Source organism: Panthera tigris, chromosome B2, assembly GCF_018350195.1.
Source record: "Panthera tigris isolate Pti1 chromosome B2, P.tigris_Pti1_mat1.1, whole genome shotgun sequence".
NCBI classification, from domain to species: Eukaryota; Metazoa; Chordata; class Mammalia; order Carnivora; family Felidae; genus Panthera; species Panthera tigris.
In genome coordinates, this window is record NC_056664.1 from 76,683,946 (window position 1) to 76,707,653 (window position 23,708).

Sequence of the window (23,708 nt, forward strand, 5' to 3'; positions counted from 1 at the left end):
TTGTGGTCTGGTTGTTGAAAGAGCTTGATAGATTACAGAAAAAAGGGAAAGATAAAAAAAGAAAAGAAAAAAAGGAAAATGTTTGAAAATTTGAAAAATGAATGCAATGCAATGGAATAAAATGAAATGATGGATGTAAAACTATAGAATTTGAAAAATTTACATAAAAAGTAAAAAATATAGCAGAAAAATAAAGAAAAATATTTTTAATAGAAGTGGAAAATGAAAATAAATTTTTCTCTTTTTGTATTCAAGAATAAGGAAAGGAAAAAAAACGTTTAATAGTTGGACCAGCAAACAGACTGACGTACGATTGAAATTATATCAGTTTCCGCCAGAAGTCAAGCTATGAAGCACTTTATAGCCTGTAAGCTAATCAGGTGGGGAGTCTTGTGTTGTTCCTGAAGAGCAAGGTTGTCCCAGTTGGGCGAGGCTTAGTGTAATGGCTGCATTCTCCACTAGATGGCACTGCTTAGCTAACTGGGGTGGATTGTTGTGGCGCCTGTAGTTGTGTATGCGCATGTTCAGGAGGGGTGAAAATGGCATCACCCAGCTACCTAGTTTCTGGTATCAGAACTCTGTGCTCTCCCTGACTAGCAATCCTGCACCCCTCCTTTTCTCCAGCTTCCATACACTCCCTGCCTTTACACTGTCTATGAACAAGCCATTAGGTTGCCAGGTTGCACCTCCCTCCTGAGTTTTATCTCTGATGCAGCTGTGTTTCCCAACCCCTCACTTCTAAGGGACTGTGGCTTTGACCTGCTTGGCCTTTCTGGGGGCGGGTCTCACTGAGCAATGGCTGGGTACCGACCCTCCCCCAGGAACGTTTGGGAGACCATGCTGCTGCTAATGCCCAGAGACTGACTGGGTGCCACCTGCCCCAGGAAAAGTTCACATGATTGTGTAGCAGCAGTGTTTCAGGGATTATGGAAAATCACAACACACATCTGGTGCCAGGCTTCACTCTTGTGGCTTCACTTCACCCCTTATTCCAGCACAAACAAATGTCCTTGCTCTCCGGGGTCCACTGGGACCTTTGCCTGTGGGGTGGCTGCACAGCCTCTACCAAATGTCCTCCCAGCAGGGGAACCTCCTCTCTCCATGTGGCCCAAAGACCCCAAGGACCTCACTCTCCACTCCTGGGATTCGCCCTTCCCAGGAGAGCACCACCAGGTATCAAGCTGCAGTGTTCCAGACTCTGCACTCCCCATTTATAGAGTCTTAATGGAATTTAAACCCTCTCCTTTATCCTTTCTCCCTTTTGTGTCAGTCCTTTGTGTACTGTTTCCTTTCTCTCCAGCTTCTTTTGGGCGGGGGTGGGGGGATGCTTTCCGTACTCTCCCCCCATCTCTGTCCTCTCTTTGTAAGTAAAACTAGCTCCCTTCCCCCCATGGCTTTCTCCCCCAGTTCATCTCTCTGCTCCACACACCTGCTGAATTCTCTGGTTCAGGTTGAGCAGATTGTTATGTTAATCCTCAAATCAGGTTTGTAGGTGTACAGGATGGTTTAGTGTTGATCTGGCTGTATTTCAGGGGCAAGAGATGCAAAAACACCTTCCATGCTGTTCTGCCATCTTGGCCCCGCCAGCAATTTCATACTATGTTAATGTACCTAAGCTGGAACTATGTTTCCAAGCATTCCCTATATAGTTCTGAATAGGGGTGGCCAAAAGAGAAACCTACCTGAGCTTTGGAAAGTGTGTTTAAAGCAGTGGCCACCTGTGTGTTCTGAAGGTCCACGTAGGATCATGTTCTGCTGTAGCGCTTGCATGTTTTCTCTATCTGATGGCTTGCAGTGGTGGCACAGAACAGCAGATACTCCATGTGGTGCTGAATCTCCTTCTTCAGCTTCTCCTACTTGTAGGCCAGGTGTGAGTGCAAATTCACATTGAAGAGTGCATCATTGAAATTGAGGCCTGAATGTAGTGAAAGGCAGACACAAGTTCCAGTTCATTTTAATGGGTTCCAGCTCATCCTTACAGGTCTTATTCTCCCTCACTTCACATTCATCTTTCCTTTCAGGCCCAGCATCAGATATAGAAACTGCATCCTTATATAGACTCTTTCGCTAGCTCTCACAATTTCTGTGCCAAACACCTCTGATATATTTTATCTATATCACTCATAGTGGATCTCTTTTCTGTTTGAATCCTAAGACACAGGGAAGTAGTTCCTGTTAGGATTGATAGCTAAGTTAAGGAGAGTGGTTTTATTCCAAATGCAGTGAGAATCTTTTGGATAGGTTTTTAATTTTTTAATGTTTATTTATTTTTGAGACAGAGAGAGAGAGAGAGAGGGAGGGAGGGAGGGAGAGAGAGAGAGAGAGAGAGAGAGAGAGAGAGAGAGAGAGAGAATGAGTGGGAGAAGTGTGGAGAGGGAGGGAGACACAGAATCTGAAGCAGGCTCCAGGCTCTGAGCTGTCAGCACAGAGCTTGACCGGGGGCTTGAACCCATGAACCATGAGATCATGACCTGAGACTGTCAGTTAACCAGCTGAGCCACCCAGGCACCCCTCTTTTGGATAGTTTTAAGCAGCTTTCTCTAATGGGAATGCATTTAATGGAGTCAGAGTATGAGCCAGCTGAGCAGTGCTGTTGCAGCAGTCAAGGTGAGAAATTAGACTAGAGAGTGGGCAGTGTAGCTGGAAGGAAGTAAGAGTCAGTACATTTTGGAGGTAGGGACAACATGACTAGCTGATGAATGTAGATGATGAGGGAAAGAAACGAATCAAGAATGACTCCTAAGGACTAGATCTTAATACCTCGCACTACATAACATAAATGATAGGGGCACCTGGGTGGCTCAGTTGGTTAAGCATCTGACTTGATTTTTGTTCAGGTCACGATCTACTGGTTTGTGAGATGAGCTCTGTGTTGGGCTCTGTGCTTGCTCTCTCTCTCTCTCTCTCTCTCTCTCAAAATAAATAAACATTAAAAAGTGATAATTATGTGATGTGATAGAGGTGTCAGCTAGAACTATGGTGGAATCCTATTGCAATATTTAAATGTACCAAATGAACACATTATATACCTTAAACTTGTGCAATCTTATATGTCAATTATATTTCCAAAAAATCAGAAAAAAAAGAATGACTCCTAGGTTTGGGCTTGAGCAACTAGCTCTAAAACACTGTAGGAAAACAGATCAACAGTTCCATTTTGAAATTATTAAATTTGAGAATCATATTTGACATACAGGTAGTCAGTGAGACAAGATTCTGTATCTCAAGAGAGAGTTCAATACTAAGGATATGAATTTGGAAATTATCAGCATTGAGGTGATACATAAAACCTAGAAATTGGATGGAATCATCCAGGGAAAAAGTGAATAAGCATTATTTTTCAGTTATGGCACAATAATTGAATAGAGAATATGATCTCATATTTTTTCAGTGGTCCACCATGTACTCATGGGTAACTTGGTGATTGTGTAACATAAGAGCACACACATTATAATTTTCTGGCTCCCAGGTTGGGAATTGAATGATATAACATAATGATAATGGTAATTCTAATCTGAATAACCATTATTCATATGCATTAACTTTATGAGGGAAAATTGTGATACAATTGATGTTATTCACTATCCTTTGCCTTATCAGGAGGATGTGGAGTATCTTGTATGCATAGAAGTATATCAAGTATCAAAATTATAATAGCCAGGGACTATTAGGTAGAGTTTCTGGTTCTCGTCCTTGGAATAAAGACAATATGTGCTTGTCTGAAAAATTGCCTTAAAGTAGATTTTTTTCCTTTAAAAAATCAGCTTAGTCTCTTTTATTGTCCATAGAGGCAACTATTTCAATTCATTGCACATGTTATTCTTGGGTGAATAGGAAAACAGCTCTTTTTACTTCTTCACTAAGATTATCAAAATGCAGCACCATCTGAAACTGATCCTGTAGCTTCTTGTGTACAGTGGTAGAGACTTAGGTGGGAGAAGTATAAATGTAATTACTGGGGGCCAGAATCTAGACTTTCCGGTTTGGCATTGGTATGATCATGCATCATCAATAAGATACAAAGTGAGGCTTTGGAGTCAGAGTTGTGTTCAAAGTCTGAGTCTATCACTATCTGGCTTTGTGACCTTCAAGATAACTTAATTATTCCTTTGAGTCGCAGTTTCCTCTCTAAAATGAAAATAATAATAATTAACTTCTTTAAATATTGTGAGTGTTAAAGAAAATAGCACAGTGCCTTGTACAATCTGAGCAAATGCTTAATGTCTACTGTCTGTCATTTATAGTTCAAATTTAGTCAGTTATATCAGTTCTAGTTAAGTGGGCCATCACCCATAATACTGTAAATGCCACAGTCCTTCCTTTTCTTTCTCCTCCTCTTCCTCCTTCTTTTTTCCCCAAAGAACTTTATTGAGGTATGATTGACATACAAAAAGCTGTATATATTTACTTTATCGGTGATGAGTTTGGAGGTAAGCATACATCTATGAATCACTACAATCCATGTCATAAACACATCTATCACCTCCAAAAGTTTCCTACCACCCTCTTCTAGCACTCTTAACAAATTTCTAAGGATGCAATATAATATTGTTAACTATAGGCAGTACACTAACAGTTGACCTCTAGGTCTTATTCATCTTCTATAACTGAAACTTGTGCCCTTTGACCAATACCTCCCTGTCTTCCTTTATCTCTATCCCTGGCAACCACCATTCAACTGTCTGCTTTTCTGAGTTTGACCATTTTAGTCTCCTCATATATCTTCCTTTTAAAATTGAGGTATGTATGAGTTATATATTTGTTGTCTCAGTTTTAAATCTACCCTTTATTGCTGCTTGTGATACGGAGCATTTTTCCCTTGCCAGCTTGCACAACATTAAGTTTTGTTGGTGGAGAGTACTAGAAGGATACCGGGGGAGGAACAGGCTTTTCTTCTGGTTCTTAGTGTGCTCCACATAAATCCTTCTGCAGTGCATGACAGCTGGGAGTACACAGGACAGTGGGCCAGCGCTTAGTTCCCTGTTGCCAGCATTCCCTAGCATCCTAGGAGATAGCTTCCCATTGCACCATCCCTGTGGGCAGTTTTCCAGTGAGCTATACAGCATGGAACTTCTCTGTGGGCAGCCTCTCCCAGTACTTAAGAAGGTAGCTTCCCAGCTCACTACCTGTGCAGGAGGATTTGCAGTGAGTCCTTAGGTGCAACACCTCCTGGTGAAGGCTTCCTCCAGTGAGTTTCACTAACACGGCACCAAGTAAGCACCATTTAGGGGCTACTGCTGTGCCTTCTCCAACAAAGCCTGGATCCCAGCCCTGGGGGTCTCTTCTGTTTTCATCCTTAGGTGCTGTGTCTCAGCCCTAGAGGTAATGGTTGCTGCATTGTTCTTCTATTTATTTGTTCCTTAGAGTTCTCTTTGCCCACTGGTAAGTAATCTGTTGTAACAGTGAATAATTATTTATATTAAACTTTCCCTGTTCAGATTATTGCATGGTTCCTGTCTCCTGAAACCTGACAGGTAAAAAATATAACTTATATCCTGTGAAGTGCTCATATCTTAAGTGAACTGTTCACTGTAATTTTGGAAATTATAGCAAGATACAAATATTTCCATCTCCCTAGAAAATTCTGTTGTGTTGATGTGTTGTGTATTCATTTTCCTGTTGTTTCTGAATTTTGGCCATCATGCATAAAGCTGCCATGAAACATCTTGTGCAAGTTTTTTGTGGACATGTTATTTCCTTTTCCTTGGATAAACATGTAGAAATAGAACTGCTGGGTCATAGGGTTGATATATGTTTAACTTGTTATGAAACTTCCAATTTTCCTCCCATAAGCAATGCATAAGGGCCCTGGTTGCTCCATTTTCTCTTCAAAAATATTTGGTACTTTTACAGCCCTCTTCAATATCTGTTATTTTTATAGGAAGAGCTGAAAGTCTCAGAGGTTACGAGAGCTCTCCTTGGCTGGCTTGCTCTCAGATTTCTTCTCTGTCCTTTCTCATTCCTTCTGATCATTCCATAGTCCACTCTTCAGGAAGGATTTCCTACTTAAATTCCAACATTTAATAACTTTCCCTTCTTCTCTGCACCCAAGCACTTTATTTGGGGATCCATCTCTTATGACGTTTATTGCATGCTACGTTGTTATAGCAATTTGTGAATACATTTCTTCCTTTGTTCTGCTATAGTATGAATTCTCTGACGGCATGAACTATTTATGGCTTATTCATCTTAATTTTCTCCAGTGCATGATATATGGTGCGCTGCAGACAATAAATTGTTTCATTGATGTTTGTTGAATTAACATCTATTTATATGTTCAAAACAGTAAATAAGTTTGGATCCATAGTGACCATCTTCCCTACACAGTTGGATGTTTTCTATTTTGAGTCTAATTCTGATATTCTTAATCAGTGGATTGTGAAGTTCTGATGAGCTCTTCAGGGCGGTTGCCACCACTGAACTCTCTTTCTCTCTCTTTTTTTCTATTGTTTTCCACATCCATATTTTTCTGGAAATCCCAGTGGGAAAGATCATTGACCTATACCTTTGTAGCAGCTCTGTGAGAGACTCTATAACATAGAACTCAGCTAAACCATAGCCAGATTCCTGACCTACAAAAATGGTAGTATAACAAATGCATGTTATTTTAAACTGCCAAATTTATGGTAGTTTTGTTACTTAGCAATAGATGACTAACACAATCTATGACTATCTCTGATTCATTCTTTTCATTTAGGTTAACTGAATGACCCAGGAGTATTGGCTATGTCACAGTTTCATGTTCTTGTCAGTGGAGCTGGGGCATGAAGAGACAAAGCTAGATTAACCCCACCTAGACGGATAGTGTTGGTATCTACAACCAGACACAGTTTCACACACTGGTATAGGACAGGCATTGGAAAAAGGATCCAATTTGATAAGATGGGAGAAACTTAATAGAATTAACAATGAGAATGGAGAAAAGGGATGAATGTGGTAGATATTTTGGGAAGGATAAGGGGCCAGACTTGACAACTGCTTGGATGTGCAGGCAGGGAGAAGGGAGAACTCAATGAAGACTTTGTGTTATGTTGCCAGGCTGTCTGGGAGGAACAGACGTCTTTTACAGAAACATAAAAGTCCAGAGGAGAAGTAGCTTGGAAGGGGTTGGGAGAAAATAACTGTGTTGACATGTTAGTTTTGAGAAAGTGGCAGAATATATCCAAGTGCAGATAATCCACTCTAAAGGCTGTAGGGAAAGAAAAACTTTTTTAAAAAGAATTTTTAAAAATTGAGATATGATTGATGCACATTATATTAGTTTGATTAGATTGAATTTGATTCAATATTTGTATACAACTGACCTTTGAATAATGCAGGGTGCAGTAAAAAATCTGTGCGTAACTTTGACTCCCCGAAACTTAACTGATTTTTAAAAGTTCACTTATTTATTTTGAGAGAAAGAGTGAGTGGGGGAGGGGCAGAGAGCAAGAACAGAGTGAGATTCCCAAGCAGGCTCTGCACTAGCAGCACAGAGCCTGACACAGAGCTTGAACTCATGAACTATGAGATCATGATCTGAGCTGAAGTCAGACACTTAACCAACTGAGCTACTCAAGTGCCCCAAAACTTAACTAATAATAGCCTACTATTATTACTATTGATTAGAAGACTTGATGTAACATAAACAGATGATTAACATTTGTTTTGTATGTTATATATAATATATGTACTGCATTATAATAAAGAAGGCTAGAGAAAATAAAATATTATTAAGCAAATCATAAGGAAAATGTATTTACAATACTGTACTATACTTATTTTAAAAATCTGTGTATAGTGGACTTGTGCAGTTCAAACTTGCATTGTTCATAGGTCAACTGTATATTGAAAATGATCACAATAAGACTAGTTAATGTCTGTCACCATACATAGTTACAATTTTTTTCTAGTGATGAGAACTTTTAAGATTTACTGTCTTTGCAACTTTCAAATATACAGTACATTATTATTACATCCCCATGACATTTATTTTATAACTGGAAGTTTGTACCTTTTGATCACCTTCACCTATTTTGCCCACCCCCTCTCCACTCACCTCTGGCAACCACCAATCTGTTCTCTGTATTTATAAGTTCATTTCTTTCTTTTTTTAATTTTTTTTTTTCAGATTCCACATATAAGTGATATCATACAGTGTTTGTCTTTCTCTGACTTAATTTCACTTAACATAATGCCTTCAAGGTCCACCCATGTTGTTGCAGATGGCGGCATTTCCTTTTTTCTTGTGGCTGAATAATATGCCATTGTATATATATTCCACATTTTCTTTATCCATATCTTGGCCATCATAAATAATAGCTACACTGAACATGGGGTGCATATTATCTTTTTTAAAAATTTTCTTCAGATAAATACTCAGAAGTGGAATTTCTGGAACATATGGTAGTTCTAGTTTTAATTTTTTGAGGAATTTCTATACTGTTTTCCATAGTGACTACACCAATTTACATTCCAACCAACAGTGCACAAGGGTTCCCTTTTCCCACATCCTCACCAACACTTGTTATTTCTTGTCTTTTTAACAATAGCCATTCTAACAGGTGTGAGTGATATCTCCTTGTGGTTTTGATTTGGTGAAATGAGAACTTTCAAACACTGCTAAGGTATTTATTAGTTGGTACAACCTTTTCTAAGTATAATTTTATAATATTAGCCTCTATAAATATTGTCTCATTCTTCTAAAATTCTACTTCTAGAATTTAATTCTATGAAAATAATAAGATATTTGAAATATAGAACTTTTTATATTTCTATTTATATTAATAAAAAATTGAAAACCACCTAAATATTCAACAGAAGGGGAATTATTAAATTAGTTATAGCAAGTGATGGGACAGTATTTGTAAATAATTTTTGAAAGGATATTTAAAGACATGGGACAAAGCTTATTATATAGTAGTAAGGGAAAAAGTGTGACAGATATATAATATATTGTGGTTCTGTATGGCATCATGAGGAAATACATTTATCACACTTTTATGTTTTACACCACACACACATACAGACACACACACTCGTAATTGCCTGAAAGAAACAACCAACTGGCTGTTGCTGGGTCACAGTGAGATTATAGTTGTTTTTATTTTTTTCTTTATCCTTTTTGGTGTTTTCCAAGTTTTCTATATTAATATTTAGGGTATTTTATAATCATGAAGTATTATGATAAAAATCTTACTAGTGGTTGAATTTTGGTTTATCAGATATATATTTGAATTTGCATTTCTCTAATTATCAAAATCAATATGAAAACAGTAACTTATAGTATATATAATAGTAAGTTGTATAATCCTCATCCTTCTATAATCCTTATTGCATTTCTAACACGTATGTTGAAATAATTTGGGGTTACAGGCTTAGCTTATTATTTTACATTTTTATCATTGAAAGGTTTTTTTTAATTTTAAAGAGATATAATTTATATTTAATTTATATATAATTAATAAGTAAATAAATTAATATATAATTAATATATAACATATATTACAGCTTTCTGTTTCTTAGAGATATATGCATAGGATACACAAATAAAATTGTGGTGGTTTTGAATTATTTATGCAATGCAAAGCCTTATATGTTCCACATTCTGATGCTTATAATGCTATTTTGTTTTTCCTGTTCCATGTTATATGCTTTGAGCTTCTGAGGCTTGTTTTTTTTCCTGTCAGTGGTAACCAAAGGAATCCCAGTACTTAGTCTTGAAATACAGGCCTTCCTAGTCATGAATAAAAGAAGGCAGTGCAATATAAGAAGGAAGTGTTTATTTATTCTTTCCCTGCACTTGCAGAGAAAACCAGAAACTATTCTTGCTATGTTAATTTTAGATAAGGATTTTTATAAGATACCTGGGCTTCAGAGATTGTTGATAACTACTCTTGACAGTAACCTTTAATTCCTGAAAGGTCAGTAATTTTGATTGGTTGTTTTACTTGCCTTGGTAATAATTTTGATGTAGACATCACTTTTTTTCCTAAAAGGTATAAAACTTGTGAAGTCTCTGTGAAGTCTGAAGGATATTATTGTTATTTACCTCTTATTTCACATGCCTGAGATAAAATTACTTTATAGATTTCTTATTTAAACAAAAAGTTTGAGAATATTGTCTTAAATGGATAAAGAAGATGTGGTTTATATATACAATGGAATACTACTTGGCAATGAGAAAGAATGAAATCATGCCATTTGCAGCCATGTGGACATAACTGGAAGGCATTATGCTGAGTGAAATAAGTCAGTCAGAGAAGGACAGATATCACATGTTTTCACTCATATGTGGATCTTGAGAAACTTAACAGAAGACCATCGGGGAAGGAAAGGGGAAAAAAATAGTTACAAACATAGAGGGAAAGAGGCAAACCACAAGAGACTCTAAAAATAGAGAACAAACTGAGGGTGGATGGGGGGTGTGGAGAGGGGAAAATGGGTGATGGGCATTGAGGAGGGCACTTGTTGGGATGAGCACTGGGTGTTGTATATAAGCCTATCTGACAATAAATTATATTCATAAAAAATTAAAAAAATATAAAAAATAAATTTAACAAAGGGCATTCGTCAATAGTATATTTTTGGTCCTTATTTATTTGAGAAAGTTTTTCTGTTGCTCTTACAAATGAATAATTACTTGAATGGATATAAACTTCCTGGGGTCACAGCTGTGACACACTAATCATTCAGTTGACTTTGATTGTTCTACTGTCTTCTTGAATACTTCCATCATTTTTTTCTTTTACTGAAACACTTACAATTCTTAGCTGGCTCTTTGACCTCTACCCTTCATATGTATTGTCTTCTCTCATTTTATTCTTTTTGTCTTCCTTCTGGGCTTCTCATTTTTGTCTTGAGCACTGATTGCCAGGGGTGGGGTGGCCTTTTCTTCTGTTTCAGAAGGGTAGAGTAGGTGATATGTGGTTGAGTAATGTACTTCTCAATTCATCTTGACTGACGATGCATTTGGTAGGAATTCCACCAGGATTTTCTGAGATCTTATTATTTGATCTCAAAGCCACCTTTTACATTTTTGTGTGTCCTCAAGAATATTAGGAATTTAATAAGCTTATCAGGATTCTGTCACCATGTAGAATCTTTCATTGTGTTAACTTGGAAGTCCAAATTCAGTAATTTAAAATGCTTGCTAACATCAAAATGGTATGTATGTCCTATTTTTTCAGATATCTCTCTGGACATTTATTTCTCATTCTTTCCTTTATGATTAGGGTATAAATACCTCACCTTGGACCTTTTCCCCACTGATTTTGTTAGCATTGTATTTTTATTAATATGAAGCTTTCAACCATCTTTTGACCTCTGTCCTCAGAGTTAGGAATACTCACTATTTGATCTTTATGAAATGTTTGCTTCCTAGGATAAAAATATTAATCATGATTTTATAAATTTCTTAATTTTGGACAAGGTTTAAAATTGCAAACGGTTGTAAAAATAATCCTTCATCAACTTTCTAAAAATCTTGTCTGATGCTTGGAAGAAATATACACTGTATCATAGAACATGTTCTTTGTGTGGATTTCAGATTAAGAAAAATAGATTGGTTATCTTGTATGTCTAGAACACTATGTAGTGAGGGATAAAAAAAAGGCAACATAGTCTCTGAGCTTAAGGAGTTCAAAACCTTGCTGGAATGAAAAGAAATACAAAGCAACATAAGACAGTATGTAATCAATGATCATGGATCATAAAGAAAATAGAAAATTACCTATGGGGTGATTCTGTCCACTGCAGTTTACTTATTTATTTATTTTTAAGTTTGAAGAGAAAGCAAGGTATTGAATTGCTTAACATTTAAAAATAAAATGAAATCTTCTTTCCACTCTGTGGGATTAATTATTCTAAGCCTGTGTTTAAATTGTATATAAGCAACATGTTTTCCAGGATGAATTGTTTAGAAAATAGTTTGTGTCTCGAGGATTGTTGACTATCTTTACATTTTACAAAAATTTTAATTTCTTTCACTATTAAAAACAAAATATAAAAAGAGATTTCTGAAGCTATATATCCCTTTAAACTTGATTTTTTTAGCAAATAAAAAGAAATCAATGTTTATGGGTCAGAATTCCTTTAGGTTTTATGCTACTGGGAAATACTTTGATATTGGATTGTAGAAGAATGACATTTTTGTTTTGTTTTGTTCCAACTGCTTTTAACCTTGGGATGCCACCTAGCAGTGCTCTTCAAGAATAGCTGGTCACAATAGCAGAATCTTTCTGCAGACAGGAATTTCCTGAAATAAAAATATTGACCATACAGTGTCATGGAATAAAGTTCTCATTAGTTTCTGTCTCTTGGATAGTTTTCAGTTATCTTTTTCCCTTGTTATGGGGCTACTTAAAAGTACAGGAAAACTAGGGTTACTTTGAAATGTCTGCCTGACAATAGTCAGGAAGGGTTTTGCATGGTATACCAAATCTCTTAACTTCCTGGGGGGGTGGGGAGAGAGAGGGAGAACAGGAGAAGAAGAGAGAGAGGGCGAGAGGTATTAATAAAATACCACAAATCAGATACAATCTTGTTTTGCAAACTTTTAAGTGTCACATGGTTTCAAATAAGTTGTTTAACAGCTCTGTGCATAACTCTAGAAATGAAGATACTCTTATTGCCCCAAGAAGGGTGTTGTGTAGGTTAAGTAAAGGAATTGCAAACTTCTTTAGGCTTTGTGGTTACTGATTTATATATCTCACTCTGCCTGATTTTCTTCTATCCAGCAACAGCTGCCAACAGGCCAGGTAGGTGCTGCTGCTGCTGCTGCTGCTACTGCTTCTGCTTCTGCTTCTCCTTCTTCTTCTTCTTCTTCTTCTTCTTCTTCTTCTTCTCCTTCTCCTTCTCCTTCTCCTTGTCCTTCTCCTTGTCCTTCTCCTTCTCCTTCTTTTAGAGAAGGCACAAGTGAGCAAAGGGAAGGGAAAGAGAGAGAGAGGGAGAGAGAGAGAGAAAAGTGGAGCTTACCTGAAGCAGGGCTCGTGCTCACCCAAAGTGGGACTTGAGCTCACCAGAAGCAGGGCTTGAGCTCACCTGATGTGGGGCTTGAACTCATGAACTGTGAGATCATGACCTGAGCAAAAGTCAGATGCTTAACCCACTAGGCAACTCAGATGCCCCAGCCAGGTAGCTTATATATATCATTTAATTAGAAGTAGAAATACCAAGAAAAAAAAGTAGAAATACCATACTATCCAGTAATTCCACTACTGGGTATTTACCCAAGAAATTTGAAAACACTAGTTTGAAAAGATACATGGCACCTTAATGTTCATAGCAGCAGTATTTATGACAGCCAAGATGTGGACATGACATAAATGTCCCTGATGGGTGAATTGGTAAAGAAGGCATGGTATATATATACACACATACTATACATACAATGGAATATTACTCAGCCATGAAAAAGAAATGAGAGCTTGCCATTTTTGGGAACATAGATGGATTTAAAGCATAGTATGCTGAGTAAAATAGGTCAGATGGAAAAAGACAATACCATATGATTTCACTTGTATGTGAAATCTAAAAACAAACACACAAAAGCAGACTCATAAATACAGAGAGCAAACTGGTGGTTGCCAGAGGAAAAGGGGATGGGGGATGGGCAGAATGAATGAAGGAGAGATACAGGCTTCCAGTTATGGAATTAATGAATCATGGGAATAAAAACACAATATGGGGAATATAGTCAATGATATGGTAATAACACTGTATGGTGACAGATGATGACTACATTTATCATGGTGAGCATTGTATAATGTATAGAATTGTCAAGTCACTATGTTGTATACCTGAAACTAATATAACATTGTATGTCAACTACACTTCTATAATAAAAATTAAAAAAAAACAACCAACTTATACATGCAAAAATCAAAAAAAAAAGACATATTATCTATTTTCTTCACTGACTCAGTCAGAGGAAGATATCACAAGTCTGCCACATAAAAAGTTCTGGAGCACATGGGCCCTATTTAACCCTCTTATGCACAACTCAAATTCTTTTTCTCAGGCTCTCACCTTTTGTTTACTGCAAAAAAGGCTCTCTCACTCCTTTTCAGACCCTTCCCCAAAACGGAATTAGTGACACACATGTATCTCTGCCTTAATTATCATAAGCTTAATTTGTATGTGACCTTCTCATTGCAATATTGTTAACTTAAGAGGATCCTGTTACTAAGGGCATCTGCATGGCACATGCATTTTAGTCCCACTTGGACCCTCCTCTCCATCTGATATAATTCTGTTCTTGATTTTTTTCAATTTTGTGGTAGCAAGAATGTAAACATTCTGGTTTCTGTCCTTTTATTTTATCTTCACACGGTCTTGGTGACTTGTAACCATTGCCTTGAATTCACTGACATCACACATTCTGTTACTGCTAACTAACCTGGATTCATTTCCTTTTTCCAATAAAAATATTCCCCTCTGACCAGTGCTGCCCACTCAACATCACTCATTTAGATTGTATTGAATGGCAGCTGAATAAGAAAAATATTCCCTCTCAGGACACAGTGCTGTGCCATTTTTCATTTTGTATATTGGAGTTCTTTATGTTCTAGTTACCTATTGCTATCTAACAAACTACCCCAAAATTTCATGGCTTAAAACAGCTATTTTATTATATCTCACTAGTTTGTTGATCAGGAATTTAAGATTTCCGGTGATTTGTCTATTCCATGTGGTGTTGATTGAGGTCAGCTGGTGGTATTAAGCTGGCAGATGGACTGTTCTGGAGGGTTTAAAATGGTTTTGTTCACATGTCTGCCATTTTGATGGAGATGGCTAGAAGGCTGGCCTTAGCTACCCGGAGTTGAACTCCTTATGGAGCTCAGGCCTTCTAGAGCAAGTATTGCAAGTGACCCTGGCAGAAGCTGAAAGGATTCTATGACCTAGTCTTAAAATTTCCAGAATGTCAATTCTGTCACATTCGTTGGTCAAGCAATTTACTAAGGGCAGCCCAGATTCTGGGAGAGGGAAATTAGAATCTGTTTTTCAGTAGAAGCAGTAGTAAAGAATTTTTAGTCATCATTAATTTACCACAATTTTCCTGCAACTTTAGTCTAAAACTTGATGTTAAGGCTGAGTGGCCTGGCCAAACAATTTAGAAGTGACAACTCTGCATCTCAGAATTCACATTTATTAGTGTGTGTGTTTTATTTATTTTTTGAACTAAGGGACAGAGATAAGTCCATGTCCCCTTGAATTTTGTTACTTAAATAGCAATTATAAAATTAGTTGGTTGTGGAGGGAGTCTACTTCAGCCATGAAAATGATGACCATGACAATAGCAAGAGCTACTATTGCTACTATTGTTCCCACCTCCACTACCACCATTTTACTCAGGACCCATGAGTTGTATGCCAGGCACTGTGCTATAAGTTGGCACTAACCCTAAAACAGTTCTACAAGGGAGGAATTATTATTTTTATTTTGTAAATGAACATTTTGAGCCTCTGAGTAAGTAAATTGCGGTATAGTAGAGGCAGAGAGAGGTGTTTGGAACCAGACCGAGTTCAAATTCTAACTGAGCCTGAGAATGTTATGGGTAAATATAAGCGTTAAGGACAGTACTTGACATTTGGTGTTAGCTATTATTTTTGTCCAAAGTTACACAGTTAGTAAATATGCTTACTGAATTCTGAGTGCTGTAATACAAAATGAATAGCTCCAAAATACCCACTAGACTTTACTGACATGAAGACCAGAGTACAGTGTATCTGTTCAATTTGCAGAGGTAATTATTTTGCAATGGAGTAGAAAAACAAAGAAACAAAACCGGCCTCCACGTGGCTTTGTCGTCTTGAAGTGGGAAGCACCTTTAATAATGTTAATCCCTTTTTTACTTACCTAATTCATCCAGGTATTCATTTAACAAAGATTTCTGAAGACCAACTGTGTGCCAGGCATAGCGGTAGCTCCTGGGGTTAAAATGCTGAACAGATAAGCAGTATCCCAGCCCTCACTACTTGTCCTATTTTTTGGGTGTAGGTTTGCCTTAGGTTACTAACCTTTTGACATTTCATAACTTAGGGCTAACTGTATTTATTTCTTGCATCCCAGAAACTCATCCTGCATTACCATGTTGACTTTAGTAAAAATGCTGGGGATGTCTTGGGAATGCAAGGGATATAATAGACCATATCTGATTCAGTGAGTAGTTTAATGCCAATGGATGACACCCATTTTTTAAAAGATGAGCTGGTTAGGACAGAAGAAATATTGGAAGATTTTGGAAATTTGTTTTTCTTGTCTTTTTATTTCCCATTTTATGCTTGTCATGGTTAATTTTATGTGTCAACTTAGCTAGGCTGTGGTGCCCAGTTGTTTGGCCAAACACCAGTCTAGATGCTGCTGTGAAGATAGTTTTTAGATGTGATTCACATTTAGTCAGTAGACTTTAGTAAATTAGATTTCTCTCTACAATCTGGTTGGATCTTATCCAAATCAGTCAAAAGCCTTCATAGCAAACGCTGAAGTTTCCCAAAGAACCAAATCTCCTCAAGACTGCAGCATAGAAACCCTGCCTGAGTTTCCTGCCCGACATATTTTGAACTCAAGACTGCAACATCATCTCTTGACTAAATTTGTAGCCTACTCACCTATTCTACAATTTTGGACTTGTTGTCCCTACAGTTGCATGAGGCAATTTCTTACAATCTCTTTCTCTCTCTGTTTCTCTCTATATCCATCTCTTTCTCCTGTTGGTTCTGTTTCTTTGCAGAATCTAATACAATGCTTCTCTCTAGAGCAAATTTATAAAGACAAGTAGAATGCTTTGGGGAGTATTACATGATAATGTCTTCTTCCCTCTGTAAATATATAGAAGTTGGAAAGTCAGTTGGAATTTAGAATTCATAGTATCAAATTCCAGTGAGTCTGGAAATTAAGATCTGACTTTGCAAATGCTGTCCATGTGCATCTGTCTCACACGGCTGCTGTTAGAGACCTGCTTGTTCACCTTTAGCCTCAGTGGCTGGGTTTAGTCTTCTGTCACAGAGTTTTTAATTTCTACAGAAGTGCCTAACTCCCTGACAAGGCAGACGTAGCCTGTCTGGCTCTGATAATTCCATCTTTAAAAAAAAACAAACCTCAGGGGCACCTGGGTGGCTTGGTCAATTAAGTGTCTGACTTCGGCTCAGGTCATGATCTTCCGGTCTGTGAGTTCAAGTCCCGTGTCAGGCTCTCTGCTGACAGCACAGAGCCTGGAGCCTCCTTTGGATTCTGTGTCTCCCTCCCTCTGTCTCTGCCTCTCCCCTTCTTGCTCTCTGCCTCTCTCTCTCTCTCTCTCTCTCTCTCTCTCTCTCTCAAAAATAAATAAACACTAAAAATATTTGTTTTTAAAAGTCAGAGGTAGGGACACCTGAGTGGCTCAGTTGGTTAAGCATCTGATTCTTGATTTAGGCTCAGTTCATGATCTCATGGTAGAGAGATCGAGCCCTACACAGGGCTCTCTACTGGGTGTGGAGCCTGCTTAAGATTCTGTCTCTCCTTCTGCCCCTCTCCTGTTTGCACTCCCTCTCTCAAAAAAAAAAAAAAAAGTCAGAGGTAAACGTATCCTGGTTTCCTAAGTGTATGTCCTTTCTGTGTCACCGCTGTCCTTTCCCATATGACCACTAACTCTGCTCTCAATCACATTTATCCCTACTGTTTTGTTGGATGTCTTAGTCTGCTTGGGCTGCTATAACAAAATACCATAGACTGGGGGGGCTTAAACAACAGACATTTATTTCCTCAGTTTATTTATTTTATTTTTTTAATGTTTATTTAGTTGAGAGAGAGAGACAAAGCATGAGCAGGGAAGGAGCAGAGAGGGAGGAAGACACAATACGAAGTAGGCTCCAGGCTCCGCGCTATCATCACAGAGACTGATGTGGGGCCGGAACTCATGAGATCATGACTTGAGCTGAAGTTGGATGCTTAACAGACTGAGACACCCAGGCACCCCTATCTCCTCAGTTTTGAAGGGTGCCCAAGATTCGGTTACCAGTATGGTTGGGACCTGGTGAGAGCTCTCTTCCTGGCTTGCAGATAGCTACCTTTTCCCTTTGTCCTCAAAAGGCCTTCAGTGCGTGCAAGTGGAGAGAGAGTGAGCTCTTTATATAAAGGCACCAATCCCATAATGGCCCCATGCCCATGACCACATCCTAACCTAATTACCCCCCAAGGACCCTACCTCCAAATACCATCATATTGGGTGTTAAGGCTTCAACATGTGAATTTTGGTGGGATATAAACGTTCAGTCTGTAACTTTGGATATAAACAAGAGATGAGTTTTAGACAAGAAATTTAGTTTTTGAAAATATACACATACTTGGTTATATAAAGAAAGCAAAAGCTGAAATTTTTGTATGTGATTTCTTTGGAGAAAATGCTGTTTACTTCCAAAAAAGTGTCTAATCTCAGACAAATCAAACCTTCCTGTGGGCTGAACTCCTGCCAGGTCCTATTGTGTGTGATAAAGACAGCACGAAGAAGAAGCATCGCACTTTTGTACTGCTTGATTTCTCTGCGCTTTTTTCTAGAGGCCATGCATACGGAGCCTGCATTTTAGAAAAATATCAATACATTGGCCAATATTTATGAATTACTGCTGGATATGGAGAACTGTGCTGGTTGGTCATAGTGGTGACAATGTTGTGGGTAGGAGTCAAGATAGATTCATTGACCTTGACCAGTTTTTACAGTCTGGTTGGGGGAAGCATTTGTTGTCCTAGTTCTCTCCCATGTACCTGTTTATGGCCTGTTCGGCAGGCGTCATGCAGAATCCTTAGGTCCCTCATTTAATGTGCAGAATGCGGATTCTGACTGATAAAAACAAATTGTTTGGATGTGTGCATTCTTCAAGGAGAGGAAAGTAAGAATAATATTAGTGTTTTGGCCTCCTAATGTTCCACTGCATGCATCATAGGACACATATACAGTTCCTTAGGAAACTGCATGAAAGAATTAGGTTTATGACTTCCATCATTTCTTTATCGTCAGACTCTGAAAGAAACTAATGCCTATTTACCAGTAAAAGAAAAATGTACAATTTCTTTAGCTGCAAAGGAACTGGGGTTTAAAAATATCTTGTGCCCTCTGCAAAAGCCTTGGCTGAACTGTGAGAGCAGTCACTTGCCTGTTAGATGTCTAATTATTTCTACCTCCTTCTCAGCCATGCCAGTAGCAGGGAATCACTGAGACCATATTGTTGCCCATATGTTGAGAAGCTACTAAATTAGACCCCTATGTAACATTCTGACAAGTCTACTGTTCTACTGCAGGACTTGAAGTTTCGTTGACTAAATTTCTCTAACCTATCATTCCACTGTTAGTATTTCTGAGTGTTCTCTCTCTGTGGTACAGGCTTTGTTAAGGACTGAGATGTTGTTATTACACCCTAGTACCATCAGAAAGGAAACCGAATATCTGGGTTAGACTGGATTTTAACAGTTGATGAATTAGACCTAAATCCTTAATGTTAGGTTACCAAAGCCTGACATTCAGACTGTCCTGCTATCAGGTATGCAGGATGTGCAGAGAATTTAGGTCTGAGATTGAATGTTGTCCATTGCAAAACCTATACATATGATTTTTTGAAGTTCACTGTTCCATGTTCATGGCAGGATAGGGTCTCTTCTTGGCCCTCCCATTTTTCTTGCTTTTACTGTTGTAGTCTCTTTAGCTTGGCTGACTTATTTTATTTTTTCAATGCATTTTATATTTTTTCAGTTTAAAGAGAGAATTTAATTAATTAATTAATTTATATTTTTTCTGGTATATATTTTTTTTAATTTAAATTTTAGTTAACATGCAGTGCAATATTGGTTTCAGGAGTAGAATTCAGTGATTTCTAATACCCAGTGCTCATCACCACAAGTGCCCTCCTTAATACCCATCACCATCTAGCCCATCTCCCACCCACCTCCCTCCGTCAGCCCATAGTTTGTTCTCTATCATTAAGAGTCTCTTGTGGTTTGTTTCCCTCTCTTCTCTTTCCCCCACCTTCCCATATGTTCATCTGTTTTGTTTCTTAAACTCCACATATGAGTGAAATTATATGGTATTTGTCTTTATCTGACTGACTTATTTCACTTAGCATAATACATTCTAGCTCCCATGTCATTGCAAATGGCACAATTTCCTTCTTTTTGATGGCTGGGTAATATTCCATAGTATATATACACCACCCCTTCTTTATCTGTTAATCAGTCGATGAACATTTAGGCTCTCTTCATAGTTTGGCTATTGTTGATAATGCTGCTATAAGCACTGAGGTGCATGTACCCCTTCAAGTATGTATTTTTGAATCCTTGGGGTAAATACCTAATAGTGTCATTGTTGGATTGTAGGGTAGTTCTATTTTTCATTTCTTGAGGAACATCCATATTGTTCTCGAGTGGGTGCACCAATCTGCATTCCCACCAACAGTGTAAGAGGGTTCCCCTTTCTCTGGGTCCTCACCAACACCTGTTGTTTCTTGTGTTGTTAATTTTAGCCATCTGACAGGTGTGAGGTGGTATCTCAATGTGGTTTTGTGTTTCCCTGATGATGAGTGATGTTGAGCATTTTTTCATGTTTCTGTTAGCCATTTGGATGCCTTCTTTGGAGAAGTGTCTATTCATGTCTTCTGCCCATTTCTTCACTGGATTATTTGTTTTTTGGGTGTTGAGTTTGATAAGTTCTTTATAGATTTTGGATACTAACCCTTCATCAGATATGTCATTTGCAAATATCTTTTCCCATTCTGTCAGTTGCCTTTTAGTTTTGCTGATTGTTTCCTTCACTGTGCAGCAGCTTTTTATATTAATGGGGTCCCAATATTCATGTTTGCTTTTGTTTCCCTTGCTTTTGGTGACATGTCTAGTAAGAAGTTGGGACAACTGAGGTCAAAGAGGTTGCTGTCTGTTGTCTCCTGTAAGATTTTGATGGTTTCCTGTCTCACATTTACATCTTTAATCCATTTATTTTTGTGTATGATGTAAGAAAGTGGTCCAGTTTCATTTTTGTGCATGTCGCCATCCAGTTTTCCCAACACCATTTGTTGAAGAGACTGTCTTTTTTCTGCTTTATCAAAGATTACTTGGCCATATAAGAAGAGAACTTTAAGAGAACTAATCCCTAATCTATCCTAATTTCCGCACATCCATCAGTAACTACTGTGCTAATGGGAATGCTACTTTCCTCTTTCTTTTATCCTCCTAAGAGGAATGTATAGTCTTTCCTTTGAGGAAGAATACACACACACACACACACATACACACACACACACACACGAACAAAACATGTTTTTGTGACCAGTAATATAATATGTTATCTTATTTAACAATAACAACAAACTATGAAAGCTGCCTTATTACCTATTTTGCATTTGGGGAAAGTGAGGCTCAGAGAGGGTAAGCAACTTGCACAAGGTTATGTGAATCCAATAATGGAAGAATTGTGGTCTGTTTGTCTCCAGAAGCTTGTGCTTTTTCTTAAGTCTGCTTATTGATTTGAACCAGACAACTAAAGATTTCTCAGATTTTGCTGCATAGGACACTGATATCCTTCTAAATGTCAGTAGGTATCCTCTGCAAAGGGCTCTATTGTCAAATATGTTTGTTATATTAGGGTTCTCCAGAGAAATAAAACCAATAGGATATCATATATATATGTGATATATATGATATATATATATATACATATCATATATATATATATATGATATATATAGTATGATATGTGATATGCGTTATACTGTATATGCATATACATATACATAAAAAATTGTGTTTTTTATAGGAATTGGCTGACTTGATTATGGCAGCTGAGAAATTCCACAATCTGCTGTCTGCAAACTGGACAACAAAGAAAGCTGGTGGTGAAATTCAGTCTGAGATCCAAAGTTCCAGAAACTGGGATGAGGGTAGGTGGAACTGATAGTGTCACTCCCAGTTGGAGTCTGAAGGCCTGAGAACCAGGAGGGCTGATGTTCTAGGGTAGGAGAAGATGGATGTCTTAGCTCAGAGAGAGGAAATTCACCCTTCCTCTGCCTTTTCCTTCTATTTGATGATGCCCATACACATTGGGGTGGGCAATCTATTTTACTCAGTTCACCAATTCAAATGTGAATCTCTTCTGCAAGCACCCTCACAGACACACCCAGAAATAATTTTTTATCAGCTTTATGGAAATCCTTTAGCTCAGTCAAGTTGACACATAAAATTAACCATCACACTTGGGAAATGCTGTATTAAATCAAATTGAACAAGTGTTTTCACTGCAAGACTCTTTGGAGCTTACACACTTTGGGGTGTAAATTTTCAAGAAGGTGGTATAGTATATGAATTTTTCTGAATCTGGTTGGCTTCCATTTTTATTTTATTTTCTTTTTCTATAGAATATGTGGGAACACAGTTTGGGTAATGTTGGTACAACCTTCTTCCCTTTCTCTTCCTGTATCAAAACTAATGCCTGTGCTGGTTGCATAGTTTGGTTCTATGTAATGGCATTTCAAGGGCTATTTATTAAGCAGTGCCTACAGTGTATGAGCCTGCTCTAATTGCCAGAGGGAGGGTGCCGTGAGGCAATGAAATGATAAAATATAGATAATGCTCTGGCTTGAAGGAGCTAATGATCTAATGTATCCTGTTGTACACTTAGGACATGGAATGTTATAATTGGTGGAGTCAACATAACAATGCTAGTGTAGGTGGCTTCCTGCATAGGACTGTAGTTTGTACCTTGGTATATTGTCTTTCATTTCCCTTCCTTTTGTATTATTTGTCTGTGAGTAGATCTTAAAGAGTAGTAGGGTGAGGTTGTGACTTCCAAGCTGAAAGCTTTTGGTAAGAAGCCCTTTCCCAATGTGGCAGATCAAAAAAAAAAAAATAAATCTAATATTGTATCCGACTTTTGTGTGGGAGAACTGTTTCCATGTTGAAAAACTAAAACTTAATGTTATTAATTGGTTGTGATATTGAGATAATTCTAATATACTGAATTAAAGGCAAAAGACATGCTTTTCAAGTGACAGAGGAAGTTATAATCATCTTCTGCAATATAGGAGAAAGTCACTATTTCAATTAGGCTGAAAAATCTGTACAGGTCTTTAAGAAGGACATAGTCACCAAGCAAAAATTTTAGTTAAAACAAATAGAGTGTTTTTTATGTATGTGCCTTTGCAGTCAAAATATTATATGTGAAAATTTTCTGATTACTCAGAAATCTGATTGCTATAAAGCTTGAGAACAAGGCATATATACTTCCTTGGGGCCAAGAGAGCTGCCATAAACCAGTTTAGTCCTTGACTCAAATTCACCAAGATTGGTGGGTTTGCTGGAAGCCTAAAATGGCTTTCTACTGGTATGTTTCTAAAAAACAAAATCTCAAACACAAGCCTAATTCTTTGTAAAGGAGGAAGGCTGTGAGATGAAAAAAACCTTTGCTTGCTTAACTTTTCTTTAGAATGTCAAGAAACAGGATTGGGTCACTTTAATCTAATCAAAATTTGTTTAGTGCCCAGAAACTTTCAATTCATGCTATTGGTTTATTAACAAATATTTTATTAGATGGCAAAGAAAGAAGAAATATTTAGATCTCACATAGAGTAGAGATAATTTCCTTTATGGCTTACATTTCAGACCTCGTCACTGCAATTTCAATATCTTTTGTTGACATTATAAGACAGAAGGCTTTCTTGTGTGTTATTTTAAATAGATGATCTCAACTCTCTGCATATACAGACAGTTAACGA